The sequence below is a fragment of the Symphalangus syndactylus genome, chromosome 12, assembly GCF_028878055.3.
Source record: "Symphalangus syndactylus isolate Jambi chromosome 12, NHGRI_mSymSyn1-v2.1_pri, whole genome shotgun sequence".
NCBI classification, from domain to species: Eukaryota; Metazoa; Chordata; class Mammalia; order Primates; family Hylobatidae; genus Symphalangus; species Symphalangus syndactylus.
This window is the reverse complement of record NC_072441.2, coordinates 69,559,088-69,564,666: the sequence shown is the minus strand read 5'-3', so window position 1 is coordinate 69,564,666 and position 5,579 is coordinate 69,559,088.

Genomic DNA, 5,579 nt, shown 5'->3' with positions numbered 1-5,579 from the left:
AGTATTTTTTTTTTATTCTTTTACCTTTACCTATCTGTGACTTTATCTTTAAAATGCAGTTTTAGTAGACAATAGACAATATATAGTTGGGTTTTGCTTTCTTTTTTTTTTTTTTTTGAGACGTAGTCTCGTTCTGTTGCCCAAGCTGGAGTGCAGTGGCCCCATCTCGACTCACTGCAAGCTCTGCCTCCTGGGTTCACACCATTCTCCTGCCTCAACCTCCCAAGTAGCTGGGACTACAGGCGCCTACCACCATGCTCGGCTAATTTTTTGTATTTTTAGTAGAGACGGGGTTTCACCATGTTAGCCAGGATGGTCTGGATCTCCTGATCTCGTGATCCGCCCACCTCGGCCTCCCAAAGTGCTGGGATTACAGGCATGAGACACCACGCCTGGCTGGGTTTTGTTTTCTTACCCTTCCTGACAATCTCTGACTTACAGTTGAGGCATTTGAAACAGTTACATTTAATGTAATTTCTTTTCTTTCTTTTTTGTTTGTTTGTTTTTTTGTAGAGACGAGTTTTTGCCATGATGACCAGGTTGGTCTCAAACTCCTGGCCTCAAGTGATCTGCCTGCCTCAGCCTCTCAAAGTTCTGGGATTACGGGCATGAGCCATCGCATTCAGCCTAATGTAATTTCAATATGGTTGAGTGTTTAAGTCTATGATACTAATTTTTTTTTTTTTTTTTGAGATGGAGTCTCCCTCTGTAGCCCAGGCTGGAGTGCAGTGGCGCGATCTTGACTCACTGCAACCTCCACCTCCCAGGTTCAAGTGATTCTCCTGCCTCAGTCTCCCAAGTAGCTGGGAATACACGTATGCGCCACAATGCCCAGCTAATTTTTTTTCGTATTTTTACCAGTAATGGGTTTTCACCATGGTGGCCAGGCTGGTCTCGAACTCCTGACCTCAAGGGATCCACCCACCTCGACCTCCCAAAGTGCTAGGATTACAGGCATGAGCCACTGCACCCAGCCGATACTGATATTTTTAAAGTTTATTTTAATTTTATTTACTTTATTTTTATTTGTTTTTACAGACAAGGTCTTGCTCTGTCACCAAGGCTGGAGTGCAGTGGTGCAATCATAGATCACTGCAGCCTGGAATTCCTGGTCTCAAATGATCTTCCCACCTCAGCCTCCTGAATAGCTGGGACTACAGGCACACACCACTGTACCCAGCTAATTTTTAAATTTTTTGTAGAGGCAAGGTTTTGCCATGTTTCCCAAGCTGATCTCAAACTCCTGGGCTCAAGCAATGCTCCTGCCTCAGCCTCCTAAAGTTGTGGAATGAGCCACTATGTCCAGCTGATCCTACTATTTGTCTTATTTCTTTTTCTGCCTTTTTTTGGATTGTGTTGTTTTGTTTTTTAGTGTTTCATTTTATCTCTTATTTTAGCTTTTAGCTATATTTCTTTGCTATTCTTTCTAAAAATGGGTTCTAGGCCAGGCACGGTGGCTCACATCTGTAATCCCAGTACTCTGAGATGCTGAGGCAGGCAGATCACTTGAGGCCAGGAGTTCGAGACCACCCTGGCCAACATGGCAAAACCTCATCTCAACTAAAAATACAAAAAATTAACAAGGCTTGTTGGCACATGCCTGTTATCCAAGACACTTGGGTGGCTGAGGCAGGAGAATCACTTGAACCCAGGAGGCAGAGGTTGCAGCGAGCCGAGATCATGCCACTGAACTCCAATCTGGGTAACAGAGCAAAACTCTGTCTCAAAAAAAAAAAAAAAAAAAGTGGGCTCTATGCTTACAATCTGCATCTTTAACTCTTTAACTTGTGGTCTACCTGTACATCATATTATACCAGGTCATGTATAATGTGAGAGCCTTTCTTTTTTTTTTTTTTTTTTTTGAGATGGAGTCTCACTCTGTTGCTCAGGCTGGAGTGCAGTGGTGCAATCTCGGCTCAATGCAACCTCTGCCTCCCAGGTTCAAGCAATTCTCCTGCCTTAGCCTCCTGAGTATCTGGGACTACAGGTATGCACCACCACACCCGGCTAATATTTGTATTTTTAAATTAGAGACAGGGTTTCACTATACTGGCCAGGCTAATCTCGAACTCCTGACCTCGTGATCAGCCTGACTTGGCCTCCCAAAGTGCTGGGATTACAGGCGTAAGCCACCATGCCTCGCAAACATTCTACTTTCATTTCCTCTTCCCCTCCTTTGTTGCTGTTGTTTTCATTCATTTTTCTTCTACAGATGTTGTAAATATCAGACTACATTAGTGTTATTTTTGTTTTAAATAGTCATTTCTCTTTTTTAAAAATTTCAAAATAAGAAAATAATATCTGTTATATAAATCCACATGCTTACATTTCGAGAGCCCTTTATTTCTTTGTATAGTTCCCAAATTTCACTTGGTGCTGTTTTCCTTCCACCTGAAGGACTTCCTTAACATTTCTTGTAGTGCATTTGCTGGTGATAAATTCTCTCAGCTATTATTTACCTGAACATGTCTTTATTTTGTCTTTATTTTTGAAGGATACGTTTCCCCTGGATATAGAATTCTAGTTTATAAGGTTTACTTTTCTTCCAGCACTTTATAGATGTCATTTCCATTTTCTTCTGGCTTACAGTGTTTTTGACAGGAAGTCAGCCATCACTACTATCTTTGTTCTCCTCTATACAAGGTGTCCCTTTCTCTAGGTACTTTAAAGATTTCCTCCTTATTGCTGGTTTTCAGCAATTTTATTATGATGCATTTGGCTGTGATTTTATTTGTGTGTATCCTGTCTGGGGTTTATTAAAAACTCAAGAACTGTGGTATAAAATTTTCATCAAATTTTGAAAAAATTGGCAATTACTTCTTCAAAAAAAAATTTTTTTGCCTCCACTATCCCTTTTTCTTCCTGAGACGTCAATTATATGTATGTAAGTCACTTGATATTATCCCATAGGTTACTGTGGTTCTGTTCATTGTTTTTCAGACTGTTTTCTGTTTGTGCTTCACTTTGGATAGGTGTTATTGCTATGTCTTTGAGTTCATTGATCTTTTATTCTGCAGTGTTGATTATGCTATTAAGTCCATCAGTGAATTTTTCATTTCCGATATTGTATTGTCAGAACTAGATGTTCCATTTCATTATTTTTACAGTTTCCATTTATGTCTCTCTCATCCTTATATTTTACCTTGAACTCTTAAACATATTTATAATAGCTGTTTAAATTATTTTTTAGGAAATTCCATCATGACTGTCACTTTTAAGTCTGTTTCCATTGATTTTTCTTCTCATATGGGTCACATTTTTTCTGCTTCTATACATATTTTGGTATCTATTGTATGCTAGGCATTATGACTGTTATACTATTGAGTATCTAGATTTTGCTGTCTTCCTTTAAAGCGTGATGAGCTTTGCATGGATAGTTACCTTCATATCAGCTTAATTATTTTGAGGGTTGTTTTTAAGCTTTGTTAAGGGAGATAGCCTTTACTCTAGGGCTGGTATAATCTTACTACTAAGGCATGATCTTTCTGGGGACTCTACCGAATGCCCAGGTGTTCAGTGATAACTCTCTACCTTAGCTGACTGGAATACTAAGTTATCATTCCTGTGTGAACACTGGGAATTGTTCAGTTTACAGATCTTCAATGATTATTTTATTGCCAGTCCTTGTGCAGTTTTAATCCGAGTCTACGCAACTTAGTATTCATCTTTATGCATATTTCTGGGGTTCTTTCCCTGTGTAGCTTTCTCCTTTCCAGTATCCTCCTCACAACATTCCAACCTCTACCTCCCTGAACTCAGATCTCAATTTCCCAAACGCAGAGAGCCTGCCATTCTCTGCTTGGGATGCCCTAGTGCTCTGTGGTCCAGAAAGTACCTCCAGGAAGGGAGTTGGGCAAATATAGAGCTCATCTAATCTGTTTCCCTTCTCTCAGGGATTACCCTGTAATGCCTGTGTACGATGTTGGAAAACAGTTGTTTCATATATTTTTTCCAGTTTTCTAGTTGCTTTGGCAGGAGGGCAAGTTTGATACCAGCTACTCTTTCATGGTTAGAAATGGATGAGTCTTTTTTTTTTGAAATGGAGTTTTGCTCTTGGTGCCCAAGCTGGAGTGCAGTGGTGTGATCTCGGCTCACCGCAACCTCCGCCTCCCGGGTTCAAGCGATTCTCCTGCCTCAGCCTCCCAAGTAGCTGGGATAGTTCAATCCCAGGCTCCCCCTGACTTCAAAATTACACTGTTATTTAGTCTTCCTAATGTAGATGGTCTGTGGATTTAATCTAGATTATAGGTTTTTTTTTACTTAAAAGAACCCATTGATCAATGAAAAAAGTACCTTATAGGACACCTGAATGTTTGCCCAGACTTAGGGAAAAAAAAGTTACAATCTGAATCCTGCATCCTAACTTTCTGCCTTCCTATTTCCAAGAAGAAAGATGTGTGTGCTGCCTGCTAGGGTAGCTAGCTTAATCATAATAAAGAATACCTGAACGGGAAAGCTAAGCAAGCAACTGAGAGTTAGGGTTAGGTCTCCAGAAACATCAGAAGTGCAGCAAGGTCAAAATATACAGCCTGGGAGTGTCACCAGGGCCACCTGAGCTGAAGGAAGTTTTCAAGTCAGCGTCAGTGACACAGGAGATGAGAAACAACAGTGGCTGGGGAGAAGCCCCCAAGGCCCATGTCATGACCCTATTATGGTCAAGAACCTGAAGGTTGTTAGTTTAGAGATGCTAGAAAGAGCCCATGGTCTCTAAATCCTACCCTGTCTCTACTAGGAATGCCAAGACAAGAGCGAAACTCTGTCTCAAAAAAAAAAAAAAAAAAGGAACGCCAAAGTCAGTTTTTTTTGAGACGGAGTCTGGCTGTGTCACCCAGGCTGGAATGCAGTGGCACAATCTCAGCTCACTGCAACTTCTGCCTCCTGGGTTCAAGTGATTCTCCCACCTCAGCCTCCTTAGTAGCTGGGATTACAGGTGCCCGCCACCACACCCTTCTAATTTTTATATTTTTAGTAGAGACGGGGTTTCACCGTGTAGGCCAGGCTGGTCTCAACTCCTGACCTCATCCACCCACCTCGGCCTCCCAAAGTGCTGGGATTACAGGTGTGAGCCACCACGCCTGGCCCAAAGTTATAGTTTTAAGACTTGGGAAGATATAAAAAATGGAACACATTGTGGTGGCATACAAATACAATAAATCTCCTAGTAAATTCTTACTCTAGCCACTCAGTGTAAGTGAAGTTTCTGAGGGCTATTATCAGTGGGGAGGAAAGGAGAGAGGGAACTCGGGAGCAGGGAAAGAAGACGGGGACTGCTGAGGTGAGCAAAATGCCTGGCGCTGGAGCTCTATGAGGCAAACATCACCACTGCATCCTTTTGCAATGTTCAACTCTAGAGAAGGCATAAGGCTAAAAGGGCACGTTTCTGTTCCTAACTGGCACCTTTCCCATAGAAGTTAGACAATAACTGGAGTGAGTGATAAGTGAAAATATTACCAACCAAGAAGAGGGCACCTGGAGGGTGTGTGTGTGTGTGTGTGTGTGTGTGTTGAAGGGGTGGTGAGAAGGTGGGAGACTCACCCTTCTCTCCTTCAATCCCAGAAACCTGAAAATGACAATAATTT